Source organism: Pipistrellus kuhlii, unplaced genomic scaffold (genome assembly GCF_014108245.1).
Source record: "Pipistrellus kuhlii isolate mPipKuh1 unplaced genomic scaffold, mPipKuh1.p scaffold_m20_p_3, whole genome shotgun sequence".
Classification (NCBI taxonomy): domain Eukaryota; kingdom Metazoa; phylum Chordata; class Mammalia; order Chiroptera; family Vespertilionidae; genus Pipistrellus; species Pipistrellus kuhlii.
Window position 1 is genome coordinate 132,594,269 of NW_023425529.1, and position 21,472 is coordinate 132,615,740.

A 21,472-nucleotide genomic window follows, 5' to 3' on the forward strand; every position below is an offset into this window, starting at 1 on the left:
GTTCTCCAAATATCAGAATTTTAGAAAGATATAAAACATCATGTAGTGTAAATACAGCAATGTTTAAAGCAAAATCATAAATATCAGTTTAATATTTTCAAATTTGGCAACTTGACGGAATTGGGAAATCATATAAGTAAAATCAGTTAATTTATTTTAAAAAGATTAAAACAGTTATAGCAATTGATATGTTGAATTGCATAGTTGTTTGACATGTCATTATTTATACAGTTCTTGTAAATCTGATTTACTGATGATAAATACACTTTCAGAGGAAATGCTCTTGAGAGGAAATAAAGGAAATAAATTCATTTTAGATATTCTTCAGTACAAGAGGGAAATTAAATCAGTCAAGTTAGAAAAACTATAATTTTGGAAAATGTTTGCTTAGATAGGTTCAAACAATATTAAGATTCCAGAACTTTCCAACAGTTGAGGTAATGTTTTAGTTATAGTAGTATAATTAGCTCCCTTTGGACTGAAGCTGCTTCTTTTTATTATTCAACACAGGTAATGAGTTTATGGCAGCTTCATCTCCTTTCTTTAAACTTTTACTTATCAATAATTGATCCAATAAGAATAATTTTCTACTGCTCATCCAGAGTTCTTATGATGGTAACTTTTATTTGACCTTCTACAAGTCCCAGCAGGGTCATGCTGAACCCTCCGTGTCTCCATGACTTGCTTATGCTTTATTGGACTTCATCACTCGCCAAGCCACAGCTAGAAAAATCCTCATGGAAGTAAGACACTCACAGGCCATAGGAAGCTTGCTTCAAAACGTAAGTTAAACTAACTCCTGGATTATCTTTTGTACTCTAGTATTATTAAAACAATTCCAAGTATTATCTTTTGGTCTATGGTATTATTTATATTATGATAGTGTCTGAATATATCTACTTGTTTTCATTGAGTGTTTCTCTTTTCTCCTCTTCTTGATGTTTTACATTTAAAATTACTATACAGCTAATTTTAAATATGCACTGATATATTTAATTAATAATTAGGCTGATCTGTCTAATAATAGAAAATGTGGAGGTTTTTTTCAATAAAGAGTAGAACAAACATATCCTTGTTCTAGAAAGCTATTTGGAAATCAAATTCTAATTTTTTATTTGACTTGGTTCTGTTTGGGGCATGAGAAAGAGTTATTTCGAATTTTTCTTCCTCAATTACAAATCCCAGATCAATAATGTGGTATTAGAATTCATGAACTTTTAAATCAAGCCTCTTATGAATTATATGTATGTTTCCTATATCCTTTACCAAATAATAGTTCTTAGAGTTTCTTTTTGTACTCCATATTTATATTTACAAAGTTGATATTAAAATAATTGAAGATGGAAAATATATTTGGGAAATAATAAGTGGTTTCTAAATATCAGAGCAGATGAAGAAATTTAGACTTGGGATTATTAAACTTATTTTGTTATTGGATGTGCCAATTTTAATCAACTAGATATAAAGCAAGTATCTAATTTATGGTGCTCAGGAAACCCAGAACTAAAGGTGTAATTCAAATACAGATACCTCATACTGAAATGTTAAATTGGGTGTATACTTATTAAGAGCAGATATATTTTCTTCAAAATAGGGTTTTTGCTATACTGTCCATAAAAATTAATGCCTGTCATTGATAAATGACTCTCTTTCTCTATATCTATACATCTATACACCTATACACCTATATATCTATATATCTATATATCTATATATCTATATATCTATATATCTATATATCTATATATCTATATATCTATATATCTGTATATCTATATATCTGTATATCTATATATCTATATATCTATATATCTATATATCTGTCTATATATCATATATAGATATATGATATATATATCTGTCTATATATCATATATAGGTATATATATCTATATATATAGACAGATATATAGATATTGATAGATATATACAGGTATATATAATACTAGAGGCCTGGTGCACAAAATTCGTGCTGGGGAGTGGGGGTGTATCCCTCAGCTCAGCCTGCACCCTCCCCAATTTGGAACCCCTCAAGGGATGTCTGACTGCCCATTTAAGCCCGATCCTGGTGGGATTGGGCCTAAATGACCAGTCAGACATTTCTCTCACAATCTAGGACTACTGGCTCTCAACCATGCACCTAACTGCCTGCCTGATTGCCCCTAACCAATTCTGACTGCAAGCCTGATCACCCCCTAATCACTCCCCTGCCATTCTGATCAAGACCTAACTGCTCCCCTACCAGCCTGATTGCCCCTAACTGCCCTTCCCTACTGCCTGGTCACCCCTAACTTCTCTCCTCTGCAGGCCTGGTCACCTGTAACTGACCTCTCCTGCAGGCCTAGTAGCCCCCAACTGCCCTCTGTTGTTGGTCTTATCACCCCTAACTTCCCTCCCTTACCAACCTAGTCACCCCTAACTGCCCTCCCCTGCTGACCTGGTCCTCCGAGTTGTTCTCCCCTGCTGGCTATATTGTGGTGGCCATCTTGTATCTACATGGGGGTGGCCATCTTTGACCACAAGGGGGAGGCCATCTTGTGTGTTGGAGTGATGGTCAATTTTCATATTACCTCTTTATTATATAGGATACAGACACACACACACACACACACACACACACACATGCACACACACACACACGCACACACACTAGGGGCCCAGTACATGAATTCGTAAAGGAACTGTGGCCCATGAGGCTGCAGTGGGTACAGGGGTGGGTCTCAGCCCATCCTCTGTGCCCCTGCCTGGCCGCTCACCCATGGCCTCTGGTCCCCTGTCTGCTGGAAGCTTCACTCCCGCCACCGCCACTTCCACACACTGACTGTGCTGGCCCCACTTGTACAAGCTTATGGCACAGAGAAATTAGGGCCAGAACCACCAGCGGGTACAAGTGGCGGCTCCAGCAAGACCATGGTGCACAGGAGCAGTTTTCAGTAACCAACAGAGGCTCACCAAGATGACAGCAATTGGTGCCCCACCTTGGTATGACACCCCTGCTCACCTGCTCCACCATCTTGCCATGGCCAACACCCACCATGTTCCACACGTGCCTCCTAGTGGTCAGTGCACATCATAGCAACCAGTTGTTTGGTTGGTTTGATTGTTTGATTGTTTTGCCTTTCGGTCTATTTGCATATTAGGATTTTTTAAAAATATATATATAGATATTCTTTTTCCCCTATCCCTCCTTACCCCCCCTCCAAATGTTTGTTCACTGATGATCAGAAGACTGGAAGGATATGCAAACATAATTTCCTCTTTACAACATAGAAAGAGTTTTGAAAAGGTACTGGTTGTGATGTTTTTTAAACTTTAGAAAATGTACCCTTGATTATTATGATAGTTTTTTAAAGTGCTTCCACCTGGGACTACCACCTGAGAAAGCAAGGGTCAGGTCTTGGGCTGAGGTTTTAGATTGAAGCTACTGTTCTTTATATTGCCAGGGGCATATGCATCTGCATTCTCAGTAGAAAGGACATGGTCTGAAAGAACTTTAGTTGAGAAGAGTTAGGCAGCTTCTATTGATATAATGTGTTGGCAGGTACAGTGAGTGTTACAGATTATTTGAAGGGCTAGGAGAATAAGCAGGTGCCTGTGAAGGGACTAAAGGAGAGTTGTGTTTTCTTTTCCTACAGTACAATTATCTTCCATTTGCCTGTGGCTTCCATTTAGTCTTAGCTGTGCTTTGAGCATCTGAGTGCAGGCTATGTACATACTTGACATGATACAACCCAGAGAGCAGAATAGTGTCAAAAATATATCTTCTTCAGTGAGTCCTTAATGTGGAAGAAACTGGGAAAAAGGATGGTGACTTAAACTACTGTAACTTGTGATAAAAAGGAGTGACTTCCAAAGTTGTCGAAAATGGAACCATCTGGATGCCATTAAAATTTGAACATTGTCATCAATAATAATAATACCTAAAATTTGTAGACTACTTTTCTGAAAGTACTTTGCCTTAAAATCCTGTTTGCTTTTTATCTTTGACTACAGAGTACTATTGGGAAATACTTGTTTTCACAAGAAACCAGTCTGATAATAAATTAAGATACCCCAATTTAATCACCTTAGGAAATTTCGGTGCCCCAAAACTGTATATAATAATAGTGTACATTTAGTGGATTTTCATTATGGATAAGTATTTTTTAATACTTATTTTCTTTGTTAATTTTTTCATATATTGTATACATATGTGCAAAATATACATACATAAATATATACCTAGAAATGCACACATATAGAATATACTACATTTACTTTCATATCTTATCTTCCCAATGACTATGCTATAGGAAATTTATTAATCTTCATTGTACAGATATGGAAACAGATGGATGAAATAATTTACAATTGAAAGGGGGATTTGAATCCACATCATTAAACTGGAGAGACGACTTGCTTATACCCTGTTACATGGGACATCAGAAATAGTTCCCAGCCAGTAAGATTGGTTGAAAAATATTGAGTTCTAAGTTGTATTGTAAGGAAAAACACTTTCCAGTTTTTAAAAATATGTGTTTTATTGATTTCAGAGAGAGGAAGAGAGAGGTAGAGAAAAATAATATAAATATTAATGATGAGAGAGAATCATCAATCAACTGCCTCCTGCATGCCACCAACTGTGGGATTGAACCAGAAACTATAGTAACCTCCTAATTCATGGGTCAACACTCAACCACTGAGCCACACCAGCTGGGTCTAACTTGTTTTATATTCATCATATTTATAGTCTCTAAATATTTATAATACTTTAAAGTGGGTATGCATTTAAATACAATGTCATTTACTTTGAAAGTATAATTTTTTTTTTACTTCATTTAAAATTTATTACAGAAGACATTTTTCTCCCAAGAATGTCTGAGTGTATTAGTTCAAGGGTTGATACTGGTGAGCTGATAGTATGCACATTTTAAAAATATGTTCGATGGTACTTAACATGCATTTGTGAGAAGTAGATGTATACTTGTGTAGTCCCTATGAAGGTCTAAGCTTGTTGATCATTCTCTTCCTAACCAGTTAGCTATTCCTTCTTTGCAAACCACTAGTCACCTGACTTGAGAATAAAAGAAAAATGGCTATTTTATAAATTAAGGTTTCTAATATGTAAACACTACCCTATAAGTAAAAATAGCATTTAATTTTATTGGGTGTAGATCTTTCGTTCCAAGTGAGATATTTTACTGAAGGAAAAATATAATTTATTGCTCTGCTCTTCCTTGATTATGTAATGAAACCCAAACCATGATTGAAAAAGACCTAAATCTTAACAGGCACCATTCTATTCTTTGGGTGTTAACAGTGAACAATGAAAAGGACATGTGAATGCACCAGAAATTTAGGCAGGTTTGATATGTAATTAAATAAGCAAATAGAAAAAATACAGAAGGGATGAAAAGAGGCCAGAGAAAGAGAAGCCAAGTATGATGCATTACATGAGCAGACATTAAAATTAATAAAATGGAGCTTTCCTGATGTAAATGTATTCAGGAAATCAGAAATAACTGCTAGTTAGATGACATAATTGACCATGAAAATGTGGGTATTGAAAGCTGCTTATCCATCAGCAATGCAATAAATGATGTCTGCGACCCAGGTACATGAGTTCAGGAGGAACACAGAAATGAATGGGGAAAGATGAGTCAACACTACTTATGGAGCTGCCTACTGCTCTAAGGAGGGAGAAGCCATGGTTGTATAGCGTATTTTGATAAGCAGTGGGTGTATGTCTCTTATGAAAGAGAATATGGATAAATGATCTGATACAGATCATAAAACTTCCATGGAGCCAAGCTACAAACAGGAAATTCAGGGGACTTAAATCCTATAAATATTATTCTTTCAAATAAGAGCATAGTCTTTAAAACAAGATTTTAATTTTTCCTCTGATATATTTATTGTTAATATTTTGTCACATTTTATTCCAGCATTTTCTTACACTTTTTACATTGTGATTTAATGGTAGATATGAATCTTAGACTGCATGTATTATTAACATTATATAACAAGCATAATTCTGCATCATTAGATTTTATAATAAATGACATTTTGATGGTTGCATAATATTATGGATGACCCACAAATGTACTTAATTAATCATCTGTTATTACACACTTATGTACTAGGATATTTTTTCTTATGATAAGGCTGTGGTGAAAAGGTTTTCATTATGATAGATTTCTGGAAAAGTAATTACAGTCAAAGGATAAAAATACTTTAGTTTTTGGACACAGTTTGAACATTGATTTTCCAGAAATGTGTTTTGGTAGATAGTCTCACCAGAAGGTTATGATTGTGACCATTTTAATGTAGCCTCTTGTGCACTAAATAATTGTAATTATGTTTTACTCATTTGAAAGGCAAATTTATGTACTTAATGATTTGTACTGTGGTTGGATCTTTATATTTCTTAACTATATTACTTCTTATATATGTATGTGTGTGTGAGATCAGTTTTATTTCTATTTAACTATAAAAGACTTATTTCTTTATTCTTGTGCATTTATGATCACTCATTGCATAGCTAATTTGCAGTCTATGATTTGTTGCCCAGTTTGGTTGCTAGTGTTCTTTGAAACCTGTAGGGTTTTCATGTATATAGAATCTAACCCAGTTTTCTGTGCTGTTATTGTATTCCTGTTTTTTATCAATGTTGGACATTTAATAATATTTTTAGGGAAGGGCAAGGGAGCTAGATATTTGTCGATGCACGTTACCATCCAGTAGTAAGTCTTGATATTCTTGAGTTATCTGTGTGGGCCTTCAGAATGAGGTTTTCTTCATTCAAGAAAGTTACATCCTGAACAAATAGAAGACTCACCTGGGTCTGGTTCCTTGGGGATATATTTGTAAGGCTTAGCATCATCAAGCACCTTTGGTCTGGAACTTCTGAGGTCATATATGTGCACCCTGAAAACAAAGTTCAATCCTTGACTAGGGAGAGCTTTAAACAAATGATTCTTTCAGACATCATCAGACTGTACTGGATAGTCCTTTGGGTGTTTTGTTGTTTTTACCAATGCCCAGTAATTTATCAAATTTATATTTAGATTTGATGGTTAAATAGGTCTCCATATTAATTCTGCCTGAACTAACCAATTGCTATTAAGAAGTGAATCTTGCCAAAACCGGTTTGGCTCAGTGGTAGAGCGTTGCCCTGTGGACTGAAGGGTCCCGGGTTTGATTCCGGTCAAGGGCATGTACATTGGTTGCGGGCACATCCCAGGTGGGGGGTGTGCAGGAGGCGGCTGGTCGGTGTTTCTCTCTCATTGACGTTTCTAGCTCTCTATCCCTCTCTCTTCCTCTCTGTAAAAAATCAATAAAATAAAAAAAAAGAAGCAAATCTTTTCCCAACAGAGGCCTGGCCCAACTTTTTTTTAACAAGGCAAATACTGTTGATATATATACAATTTAAAGGTTCTGATCCATTATACATGCTATGTGTCTATAATAATAAAAGCATAATATGCAAATTGACTGGATGACCTTCTGGATGACCATGCTAGAGCATGCAGTGGTGCCAGGCCAACCAAAGTGCGTGTGATGCATTTGGTCGGGGTCCCATTGCCTGGCCTGTACCCTCTTGCAATCTGAAACCCCTCAGAGGATGTCAGAGAGCTGGTTTCAGCCCAATCCCACAGGCCAGGCCAAGGGACTGCACTGGAGCATGATTTCATGTGCCAGGCCTCTAGTGCAATATAATTCAGAGAAGTGATGGTATGGCATCACCACATCCAGGCCTTATAAGGTCTTGAGTGTGTCTAGTTACTTTCTTAGGGCCCCTACCATGACATGTGAACAAGCCCAGCCTAGTCTGCTGGAGAATTAGACCAATCACTGGAGCTGTGTAAGCCCACTGTCCCAACTGAGGTTCCAGAGATAGAATCTATATAACTAATTTGTATCTGACCACAAGACATGAAGCTTCCGTAACTGGAACACCTCAACTGAGCACAGCCCAAATTGCCAATTCTCAGGATTATAAGTAAATAATTATTTTTCAGTGACTTGCCTTTGGTATAGTTTGTTACAAAGTATTAATTAGCTAATGTACCATTCTGTTTTATCCCTTTATGCTAATCATATCTATCTATCATTATTCAAGAGATGTCATTGCTAGGAACAGTAAGAAGTTATAAAGTGGGTAGCTTTCATTAGGCTATCCTGGACATTGTAAGTACAAATTACCCACAGACATTTTTAGTAGCTTGAATTGTGTTGATATCTCAGAGATTCTGATTTAAATAAGCAGCTACACTCATTTGACATTACATTATTTATCATGTCACTTGTTTACATACAGTATGTTTCTGGGCACAATACAGATTGCCTGTGTTATAAACCACTGGATGTGACCTACAAAAAATAGCACATTTTACACTATAATCAGTATATTTAAATTGGAATAAATTCAAAGTATCAATCTGCCTCTGTTTAATTCACTAACAACATAAAATATATGTGCATTTGGCAGTTGAAGTGAAAAATAATGAGGCACTTAGAGAAATTAGATTACCACATTATAATTACCACATTACAATATAATATGAATTTAATGATACAAATAACATATATCCCTTATACATTTGGGTATATGAGAAACTAAATAATTATCAACAGTGTCAATGTTTTTCTTTGGTTGCCAGAAAGTATTTGTTTGTTGTACAATCAGATGTAATAATGTTTTTCTATTGGATAAGTTATATTATGACATTATATATTACTTTTATTAATTCCATTATATTGGATAATTGGGTGCCTCCCATGTTTTTCTAAATGACAGAGTAGAGACCTTAGCTCATTTTACATTTTTTAATTTCATGCTTGTCTTCAGCTAAATCTTTTCCATAAATATCAATTCTACAAAATATAGATGTGGCACCAAGTTAAAGTTTAATGAATTGGTTAGAATTCATCCAGAAGTCAAAGAACGTATATTTTTAAACTCAAATATTTCCACTCAATTAATAGAAAGTATAGTCGAAGAGAATCAGGCCTGAATCACTCATAACACTAATAACATTGAGTATGTATAGAATGTTTAGTGTTAAAATGTCAGGGCAAATAGAGATAGCTTTGGAGTAAGAAACAAAATTAAAATCTGATCTGAAGATTTTTGGCATGCAACCTTCTGCTGTCTCCTCCTCCTGACAGGCCTGGCCCCAATCCACCTCGATCGGGGCCAGGCTGGCCTGTGACCCCACCTGTGCATGAATTGGTGCACTGGGCCTCTAGTCGTATATAGCACTGTCATCTCTTTTTACACATACTCATTTCAGTAAACTGGCTTTGCCAATCTGTATTATTCAATTTGTTTGGAAAGTTCAAGCATAGCAAATATATTGTAAATAAAAAGGCAGGGTAACATCAATATAGGAAGGATAGCCATGGCATGTTATAATATATCAAAAGATTAACAGCACCTTATTTTTCTTCATTAAATGCAATTCAATATGAAACCTAGCTTGATATCACTGAATGGCACCATATGCCTAAACACATGGTCACTGAAGATTAATATTTAAGATTGCTATGGTCAGATGGTTTCATTGTTCTTTTGGGACATTTTTTTTTGTTTAGTTGAGTTCACCATTTTAAAATGACATTCTTCTAAGACTTTTTGTGTTTAAATTACAGCAGACACACAATATTATATTAGTTTCATAAGTACAACATAGTGATCAGACATTTACATACTTTGCAGTGTGTTCACCCAATAAGTCTAGTATTCATAAGGCACCGTATGTATTATAGTTATTACAGTGTTACTGACTGTTCCCTATGCTGTACTTTACATCCCTGTGACTTTTTAAATAACTGGTGATTTGTACTATTTTTTTGATTTGTACTTCTTAATCCCTTTCACTATTTTCATCCATCGCCCCAACTACCTCTCATCTAGCCATCACCAGTTTGTTTTTGGTATCTACTAAAAAGTGTTTCTGTTTTGTTTGTTCATTTGTTTCTTGGATTCCCAAATAAATGGCATTATATGGTACTTGTCTTCCCTCTTCTGACTTATTTCACTTAGCCTAATATCCTGTAGGTTCATCCATGTTTTTGCAAATGGCAAGACTGCATTTTTTATGGCTAAATAATATTCCATTTTATATATATACCTACCACCTATCCTTTATCTAATCATCTGTTGATGGACACTCATTGTGCTTCCATATCTTGGCTAGTATTTTGGATTTCTTCAGATAAATGACTAGAAGTAGAATTGCTGGAACATAAAGTACCAGCAATTTTTAATTTTGTTAAGAACCTCTATCTATTTTCCAGAATGGATGCACCAATTTGAATTCCTACCAATAGTGCATATGGGTTCTGTTTTCTACACATCCTTGCCAACACTTGTTTATTGATTTATTAATGATAGCCATTTGACAGTATGAGGTGACAGCTCATGGTTTTGATTTGCATTTCCCTGATTAGTGATGGTGAAGATATTTTCATATGTTTGTTGCCCATCAATATATCTTCTTTGGAGAAATGTTTGTTCAGGTCCTCATCCATTTTTTAAATTGGATTGTTGGGGTTAAGTTGTATTAGTTCTATATATAAATGATATTAACCTTTTATCAGATGTATCATTGGCAAATATCCTCTCCCATGAATGTCATATTTTTGTTTTGTTAATAATTTCCTTTGCTGTGCAACAATTTTTTACTTTGATATTGTTCCATTGTTTTTTGTTTGTTTTCCTTGCCCAAGAAGACATATCCAAAAATATATATAAGACAAGAATGATGTCAAAGAGTTTACTACATGTGTGTTGTTTTTCTAGGAGTTTTATGTTTTAAGTTTTACATTTAAGTCTTTAATCCATTTTGAGCATACTACTATATATGGTATAAGAAAGTGGTCTAGTTTCATTTTTTTATGTATCTGTCCAACTTTTTCCAACATAATTTACTAAAGAGACTATAACCCAAGCATACCCTACTTTGCCATAGATAAATTGACCATATAGGCATGGGCTCTCTATTCTAATCCATTGATTCATGTGTCTTTTTATGACAGTACTACGCTGCTATGGTAACTATAGCGTGAGTATAGTTTGATACTAGGTAACCTCCAACTTTGTTTTTCATTCTCATTATTGCTTTTTATCTATTAAAGGTCTTCTGTGGTTCCCACCTTTCACAGTTTACTGAGAGTTTTTATATAAGTGACATTTGGATAACCTCAAATGCCTTTTCTGCATCTGTTGATATGATCATAATTGTTATACTTGTTTATATAGTGAATCACATTAATTGTTTGTGGATATTGAACTAACCTTGCATCTGTGAAATAAATCTCACTTGATCATGGTGAATGATCTTTTAATGTATTGCTGAATTCAGTTTGCTAACATATTGTTGAAAATGTTTGCATCTATATTTATCAGAGATATTGGTTGGCCTATAATTCTTTCTCTCTCTCTCTCTCTCTCTCTCTCTCTCTCTCTCTCTCTCTCTCTCTCTCTCTCTCTCTCTCCTCTCTCTCTCTTTGTATTGTCTTTGTCGGGTTTTGATATCAAGATAATGCTAGCATTGTAAAATGAGTTTGGAAGCCTTCTTTTCCATTTTTTTTAAGAATAGTTTAAGAACAATAAGTATTAATTCTTTCTTCAATGTTTGGCAAAACTTGCCTGCAAAACTATTTGATCCAGAATTGTGTTTATTGGAAGATTTTTTATTATTAATTTGGTGTTGTTAATAGTTATCAGTCTGTTCAGATTTTTTCTGTCTTTCTGATTCATAGTCTTGGGAGACTATGTTTAGTTAGTCTAGGCTATCAAATTTGTTGTCACATGATTTTTGTAGTACTTTTTATAATCCTTTATATTTCTATAATTTTGGTTGCTACTTTTCTGTCATTTCCTTTTTTTTTTTTTACTTTAAATATTCAGCATGTATTTGATAAGAACAAGTATACATAATGATAGTTCAGTACACAATTCAGGATATTTAACTTTGATACAATACTATTGTGTTTTCATTTTCATGGTGTTTTCATTTTCACTTGTTTCAAAGCATTATTGATTCCTAGATCTCATTGTGAACTTGTTCATTGTTTAGTAGTATGTTATTTAGCCTCCATGTGTTTGTGTATTTTTAAGTTTCGTTCTTGTAATTGATTCTGGTTTCATACTATTGTGATCAGAGAATTTGCTTGATATGATTTCAATCTTCTTAAACTTACTGAGACTTGTTTTTTGGCCTAACATGTGATCTGTCCTTGAAAATGTTTCACGTGCATTTGAAAGAAATGTATATCCTGCCACTTTAGGGTGAAATGATCTGAAAATATCAATTTAACCCATCTGATCTAATGTGTCATTAAAAGAGACTGTTTCCTTGTTGATTTTCTGTCCAGATGATCTATCAATTGATGTCAATATGGTGTCAAAGTCCCTGTTATTATTTTTTTTTTTACTGTTGATCTTTCCCTTTATGTCCATCAATATTTGTTTTATATATTTAGGTACTCCTATTTTTGTGCATAAATATTTATGTACTCCTGTTGGAGTGATTCCCTTATCATAATGAAATTCCTTTCACTTGTTTCATTACAGCCTTTGTTTTAAAGTCTATTTCATTTCATGTAAGTATCGCTACCCCAGCTTTTTAAAAATTTCCATTTGCATAAAATATCCTTTTTCCTCCCTTTACTTTTTCTGTGTGTCTTTCTGTCTGAAGTGGGTCTCTTGTAGGCAGCATATATATATCTTGATTTGTAATCCATTCAGACATTCCATGTCTTTTTATTGGAGCATTTACTATAGTGTCATTTAAAGTAATTATTGATAGGTATATAGGTATTGTCATTTTATTAATTGTTTTTCAATTTTTTAAAATATATTTTATTGATTTTTTACAGAGAGGAAGGGATAGGGATAGAGAGCTAGAAACATCGATGAGAGAGAAACATCGACCAGCTGCCTCCTGCACACCCCCCACCGGGGATGTGCCCGCAACCAATGTACATACACTTGACCGGAATCAAACCTGGGACCTTTCATTCCGCAGACCAATGCTCTACCACTGAGCCAAACCAGTTTCAGCTGTTTTTCGATTTTTTTATTGTTTGTTTTAGTGCTTTCTTAAATGTTGACTTTCTATAGTGCTATGTTTGGATTTGTTTTTGTTGTTATATCTTACATGATTCTGGTTTTTGGTTACTATGAGCTTCATATATTTAGAGCAGTCTATTTTATGTTGATGACTACTTAAGTTTGAAAACATTTTAAGAACCCTACAATGTTTACTCATCCCCTCCATGTTTTTTGTCATTAATTTTTACTTATTTTGTATATTTCTGAATTTATTGGTATAATTACATATAATCTTTTTACTTTGCCTTTTAATCTTTGTACTAGCTTTATAGTTGTTGGATCCATGCTTTTACTGTTTGCCTTTGTCAAAGAGAATTTTTTTCTTTCCTAATTTTTCTTATTCAAATTTTTTACTTTTTATTTTCTTCTTAAAGAAGTCCCTTTAACATTTCTTGTAAAATACTGATTTAGTGGTGATGAACTCTTTAGGCTTTTTCTTATATGGGCAACAAGATTGGAATTTAATTTATCTCCCTTTTACAACAATGTACTAGGGGAGCAATGCATAAAATTTGTGCACTGGGGGGAAGGGATATCCCTCAGCCCAGCCTGCATCCTCTCTAATCTGGGACATCCCTCTCACAATCTAGGACTGCTGGCTCCCAACCTCTTGCTTGCCTGCCTACCTGCATGTCTTCCCCTAACCACTTCTGATATGCCTGATCACTCACTAACCACTCTCCTGCCAGCCTAATTGAAGCCTAACTGCTCCCCTGCCAGCCCAATTGCCCCCAACTGCCCTCCCCTGTGGGCCTGGTCACCCCAACTGCCCTCCCCTGCAGGCTTCGTCACCCCAACTGCCCTCCCCTACTGGCCATCTGTGGTGACCATCTTGTGACCACATGAGGGCAGCCATCTTGTACAAGGGTGCAACAGTCATTTTGCATATTACCTACTTATTATATAAGATACCCTTTTCCTAAATTTTTAAAAAATAATTTTAATTAAAAAACACAAACTAAAAAAAATTAATCACAAATAAGTGGACAAACTACCAATAATGTTCATCCTATGAAATCTATGGCTTAATGCTTGCTCTCTTACCTAACAACATTATAAGGTCTAAACACAAATAGGAAAGTTAGGAATTTCTACCTTAAATAGGAATAATATGACACATCTAAGTACATATCAAAGGAAAAAGTATGATAGTTTTTAGCTTCTTATTTGAAGGTGTGGAGGTAGAACACAGAAATACAGGTAGATATTAGAGCTGTAGAACTAGAGATCTAGAATGGGTCAGCCTTAGAACAATTTAATTCTAGAAACTCTCTCAGGTGTGAGGCAGGAGTTAGAGACTCTTGCTGTGCTATTCGGTGTAAAAACACACAAAGAAAATGAAAATGAAGCTCTAGAACTATTATAAATTAAACTAGAGCCTCAAGTTCTCAAGCTAAAGTTACCAAAGAAGTGATGCAAGGCAATGGTTAAACCAGGTAGGCATGTAAGGACCAGGGGGACAGAGGAGAAAAAATTATGAATCAAAAGCTCCTGAAGAAGTCTTCACAAATCAAGAAAACTATAGGTCAGTATATGCTGAGCAGCATGATTCTGAAACATTGTAGAAATTTGAGCACAGGGGCTACTTTCTTCTTCATCCAGGAGGAAATCACTACTTTACTTCCTACTAAATAAAGGCCAAGCTCAAATTCAAATAGAAAAAAAAAAAAAAAGTAAATTATTCAAATTTATGTTTTATTTGGGGGTTGTTTCTTTGTCTCCTCATTTTGGCTTTCTGTTTGGATTTGTGACTAGTACGTATTAGATAGATCATCTACACTTCTCAATCTCTAGTGCAGGACAGTGTTCAAGGCTGATTCTGATTAATTATATCCGGCATATACTCAAAGCCTCAGGAGACTGCCTCTGCCTAGAGACTAATAGGATTCCTACTTGAATTGCTCCCCTCTTCTCCAGGCAAGCATCCTCAGGTATGGCGAGAGATTTTTTCAACAGAGTGAGGCAGTTGCTTCTGACTGGAGGCTAATTGCTATTTTTAACCTCTTAAGTGGCCTCAGGGCAAGGTGTTTTCTAATAGGGTGTACCAACTGTCTTCCATCCTGAAATGGCAAATGTATATGTGGGGAAAATGTCCTCTGCTGCATGAGGAATTGACTCGACCCAGGAAACTTGGGGTATCTGTCTTCTGAACTCTACCACCCAAGTCACCATTCCTGGCTTCTGCTCTCACAGTTCTAGTACACTCCACCCTCCCTCTGCTAGAGCATAAGGTTGGTGACTCCACAGGGAATTTTTTTGTGTTGGCCCTTTAAGAGGGTGCCTGAATTTCCAGCTGTTACTCCCTGCCAGACAGCAACCTGATGCTTTTCACAGCCAGATGTTATATGGGTACCCTCCTCAGTTTTGTAGGAGGCCCAGCTTGGGGGTTAGATCTCAGAGTTCTCAGTGCCAACCCCCCAGAGCTGAGATATATCTCTGAAACTTCAGTTTCTGTCTGTGGGTACCCAGCCAGCCCTTTCATGCCTCTGCCCCTCCTACCAGTCTCTATGTGATCTCAACTTTCGGTCCTCAGGTATCAGCATTCTCTCTTGTGAGTTTTCCATTGATTATTCAGGAAATTTTTCTGTATTTTAGTTATAATACCATTTTGTTCCTGGGAGCATGTCCATGCTGCTGCCATTTTTAATCCTTCAAGAAATCAGTATTATAAACATTTTGCTGATTTTCCTATTAAGGCCTTCTTCTTTTTTGGCCTCAAATTTATTTTATAATAAATTAATTCAAATATATATATTTAAATATAAAAATAATAAAGATTAAACCAAAGAACTTGTATACATATATGCATAACCCATAGATATAGATAATAGTGTGGTAAAGGCCTGGGGTAGAGGCAGGGGCAAAGTAGAAGGGCTCAATGGAGAACAAAGGATGGGGGGGGCATGTGTAATACTTTAACAATAAAGATTTGAGGAAAAAATAAATTGTTCAAAGTATATATAGTAAATAATGAAACAACTTTCATTTTCCATGCTATTTTCTTACATAGCATCCCAATTTGATCATAAAGTCAAACAACTATTGAATGTAGTTTACTAATGTAGAAAGAGAATAATAGAGTTTTGGTGACTTATTCAAAGCACCAAAGATACCAGCTAGTATGATACAGACTTGAAATTAGAGTCGAAGGTTTCTAAACACTAGATTTGCCCCCTTCTTCTTTTTTCAGGGGTCAGCAAACTGTTTCTGTGAAAGCCATTGTTATGGCTTTAAACTGTCTTTTCCACCAACCCCAATACATTCTGAGAACATCAAGTAAAAATGAAGCCATCAGGGTAGTCCCTAGTTAAATTTCCTTCTAAGGCAAGAAGATTTGGACACAGACATGCACAGGAAAGACAAAGTAAAGTCACAGGGTGATGGCCATCTATAAGCCAAGGAGAGCAGACTGCAACACACTCTGCTCTCAAAGCATCCAAAAGGAATCAATCCTATGACAGCTTATCTCAGACTTCTAGCCTCCAGAATTGTTGAGAAAATAAATTTCTGTTTCTTAAGCCGCCCAGTTTGTGCTACTTTGTTGTGGTAGCCCTAGTAAACTAATAAGGCCATAAAATAAACATCTTTAGATTAGTGGGCCACCATGGTCTCTGTCGAAACTTCTCAACTCTGCTTTTATAACACAAAAGCAGCCATAAACAACATATAAATGCCTGAGGAGGGATGTGTTTCAATAAAACTTTTTTCCTTCAGTTTATTTGACAATCAGCAGTTCTCATTCAGATTAATTGTAGAGTTTTGAAAGTGGTGACAGGTATGTAGGAAATTAATGCATAGAGTTGTTTGGTGAATCTTTATCTTCAATATTTAGTCTAGACAACTGCCCCCTGATACAGTGTGGGACAATCCTTATTCCTCTGGTCCAGACAGCTTTGTTGAGCCTGGTGTCAATGTACACATCTGGAGTTCCATCTCCTTAATGGCATATTTCTGGATCTTTTTGACTGCCTGAGGGGCACACTCATTGAAACCTACTCCATGGATGTGCTTGTGAATGTTGCTGGTGTATTCTGAGATCACCACCTTATTGATGGCAGAATGGCTTTCCTTCTTCTCATGACCCTTCTTTACAGGAGCCATTCTACTGGGCCTCAGAACTTTATTTACAAAGACAGTTGACATGGACTGTAGTTTGCTACTATTGTTCTATACTTTGTTGCTCTCATAAATGAGGTTGTAGATGGCCAGATTTAAGTTTGGCCAGAAGTCTGAAACACTGGGGGGAGAGGAAAGATAATTATCTTCAGATCTTTCTTAGGCCTCCTTTCTGAACTACTTTCTGTCAGGTTTGAGTGACTATTGAATTTTATATGCAGAGCCTATTTATCCTCCTTTTGGATCTGAGCTGGCTTAGTGAGTTGTTCTGCCCTGTGGGAATGCAATAGAAGGTACACTGTACCAGTGTCAGGCCTAAGCCTTAAGGAACCTGGAAATTCTGCTTTCACGCTCATGGAGCTCTGACCCATCATGTAAAAAGTTCCAGCTACCCTGCTGGCAAGACTACATGGACAGAGAGATGTCCTAAGAGCCCCTGAACACTCCAGCTATCCATTCATCAGACATGAGTGTGACACCATCTTGGATATTCCAGCACTCAGTTGAACTTCCACTGGCTATAATTTTTAGAGCAACCCAGCAGACTCCACATGGAAACAAGAGATTTCTACCCAACCTGCACAAAGGCATGAGTGTGAGCAAATAAATGATTGTGGTTTTCAGGCACTGAATTTGGAATAGATTTTTATCTAGTGATGTCTTATATAGACAACATGCTGCTCTTCAGATACCCAATTTTTCCACTTTTGAAGCATGATAGACTTCCCTGGTCAGATAACATTCAATTTTCCTAATGCCTTCTTGCCTACATCAAGACTCAACTGCTCCAAGAAAATTTTGGACATTATAGTAGGTGGCTGATGTTGAAACCAGGGTTACTGTGGGTTAAAAACCTATAACATAATGCCTTAAGTCTTTTACCTAAGTGCCCTGTCAAATTATAAGATTTTGTTATTGAAGATAATGTGGTAAGGAGAAATACTTTTATCCTATAGCATGGTATCAAATTATCCTTACCGATATCTTACTGTGAAGAGCTACAATGGTAAACCATGATCTTGAATTTTAGTCCATTCTCAACCCAGTGAAAGTTATTGTCTTTGACTTTCTTGCAGGGGGCTCCCTTCTATATCACTTTTCATAGCATTGCCACTCTTTAGAAATCTGAAACATGTTCTAATGCAAGTTCAGTAACAGTATCCCTCGTGCTTCTTATGATGCAGCCATAAGTTATGTGCCACTTATTAGAAAGAAAATGGGTGGCCTTTGTTCCCAGATAGGAGAAAATATAGACTTGAATCATTTTCTGCAACTGACATTTTTTAACATTTTTGAAGTCAGGAAGCTATGGTCAGAGTGGCCACTTGGATGAGATTACCATTTATCGATACATACCTTAGCACTTACAGATGACCTGTTGTAATGTGCTAATGATGTCTATTTTGAAACCCTGTTGAGTTCAGCCTGCTACTAACTGGAAGGAAGAAAAGTTGTAATCCTTCTCCCATCCTCTGCATAGTTCAGTCTAATGTCAGAACATAGATCTTGGTCCCTATTTTAGCTATATTAATAGTTGGATCAGTTGTACGTTATGTTTTAACAACATGATCACTACATATACAAGTACTTGTAGGGGGAAGAGCAAGCAGCTTGAACAACTGCTTTGCAGATTTGGGGAATAAATCTGAGAATCCCCTACTTCTGTTTCAGGGTTAGTTTGTTGTTAAATCTCTAAAGAGTGTGGACAACATCTTAAAATGATCAACTGACCTTAGAAGGAGCATCTGTGTCAATCTGTTTCATAAAGTGGGAATAGACTGAGGCATGTCCCATCATAACATCCTGAAACCTTTATTTTAAAAGAGAATAAAAAGGCATCTCATTTGATAGGTGACTTTGCAACTCATGAGTTTCCTAACTCTGATTTCTAAATGTAAAACAACCCCACTGTACATGCTCATAAGCATCTGTAGAAATAACTAGTGTAACATATTCCCAGTGAATGGAAGGAAACAGTTGATTAACATTTGCTGTATAATTTTAATGGAACTTAAATATAGGAGTTCACAAGATAAGCATATATTAGAGAGCCTTTAATTCAAAGATCTGAGAGGACAGAGACTATCAATATGGTACCCAGCACAGTATACATGCCATTAATTCTTTCTTCCTTTTCCTGGATTCAATTGGGAGTAGTGTTTAGCTGCATGACTTTTCTTTTTACATGCGTAGTTAATTCACATTCATACAACTTTTATGCTACGTGCAAAAGTGATTCTTGATCTTGATTATTACTGTTTAAATGTTCTTTGGGGAGTGTTTTTAAAACATGCTTTGCAATTTGGGTATTGATGTCACTTCTTTGCCATTTTTTTCTCTTTTGCCATTTTCTGATTGAAGCTTCAGACTTCCTTAGATGAAAAAATATTTCAAATTCTAATCTCTGATTAGATTTAAATCAGAGTTTTGGGAAGGTGTGTGCTGTCTTCTTTTATAGTTGAACAGGTTAGATAGATGTTAGTAATGGGGAAAACTGTAAATTGGCTTTTCTCCTGTTTGCACATTTAATTGGTTTGAGAAATCTGTGTGAAATAGCACATTGCATGGAATCATAGGAAGAGATTTTAGCATATGGGCCATAGTGAGACAGAAGCACATAGGTGTTGTGTCAAGACTGACATGAGTTCATTTCTTAGCTCTGCTAAATGGGGCCCAAGATTCCTGAAACCTGCTGAACTCCAGCATAGAAAATCTGGTCCTAAGCCAATTATCTAGTTACATTCTGTAGGACTCACCATAGATCGTCAGCTGCTTCCTATAAAAGTGACCTAAATATTACTGCTTTTTTCTCAAATTAAAATTATTTTTATTCTGTAAAACTTACTAGTTTGCCGACAACTTTAGTATTAATTTGTATAAATAAAGGTTCTGATTAAATTAAAAGGTGTATTATTCCTGCACTTCAAATTTACCTTAGCAAAACTTGATGAGTCATATTTTTAGTATTTTCTTGCTCCTGGTAAATAATTCTTAATACTTTGGTTGTCTCATACTTGCATGTGGCCCCTGGTGGGAGGAACATTAACGCCTGTGCAGCATCCCATATTCTGGACTTTTATTGTTGTTAATCCTTACCCAAGGATATTTTTCCATTGAATTTTAGAAAGAATGGGAGGGAGGAGGTATATGGATGGGCGGGGGGAGAGAAACAGGGATGTGAGAAAGACACTGATTGGTCACATCCCACATGTGGGCCTGCAACCAAAATATATATTCTTGATCAGAATTGAACCTGGAGCCCTTCAATCCTTGGGCTAACTAATGCTTTATCCCCTGAGCCAAACCAGCAAGTGTCATATTCTGGACTTTTATTTCCTCCACCAAATACCAAACCATCAAGACATGTGTTCTTTGTGAGAATTTTGTTATTCCATGTCTACTTTTTGACAGGAGAATAATGAATGATTTTAATGATTGATACCATCCCAGTAAAAAAACATGGAAATACAATGTTTTCCTTTACTTTATACAAGTGCACTGTTATTAACATTATTTTGATTATTCCTATCATCAGTCATTTTTGATGACCAGGCAACATACTTCCCAGTCCTACTGAGAAATCCCCTCTGGGAGCTATGTGTCCAACTACTAAGGGACTTTCTCTCTCCTTGCACAGACAGTGATTTTCAGAGCCTGCATGAGGCCTGTTGTGGACATTAGTAATAATGATAGTGAATTGTCCACTTGACAATAATATGGATTTTTTAAAAGTTTGCCTTTTCAAATAGATAATGACTAGAAGGTAACAAGTTCAGCCAGGACAGAACTAAGGACATGTGTGATCACAGAATGAAGGCATCTTCTCGTTCACTAACAGTCACAGGTGGTCTGAGTTCATGCCTTCTAGGTCAGTGACCCAGACTATACAGGCCACTTATACACTGTCATTTCATGACTTCTGTCTTTTCCATGATGGATTAAAACAACAAAGAAATCTGTAAAAAAAAAAAAAAAAAAAGAAAGAAACAAAGAAACAAAGAAAAGAAGAAAGAGGAAGGGAGAAGTGAGCCTGGTGGGAGGCAAACTCAATGAGATATTACAGTGCTTTTCCTATAGGCTCTGACCCCAGGGGTGAGCAACATCCTGGTGGCCCCCCATAGAGATAGGCTGGCTAGCGAATCCCTCTCTCTGCTTGAATGGCTCATAAAGAGCCTGCATGTGCCATGCTGCTGATCCAGGTCATCTGTTTCATATGCCTCCTGCGACATGGAAAAAAATATGTGAAGTATACTA

The 21,472-nt window shown here is 36.0% G+C and overlaps 1 pseudogene; it reads right to left on the reverse strand.

The window, feature by feature from the left end:
* Positions 1-16,812: 16,812 nt before the first annotated feature.
* Positions 16,813-17,212, reverse strand: LOC118729659 (annotated as a pseudogene).
* Positions 17,213-21,472: the final 4,260 nt, after the last annotated feature.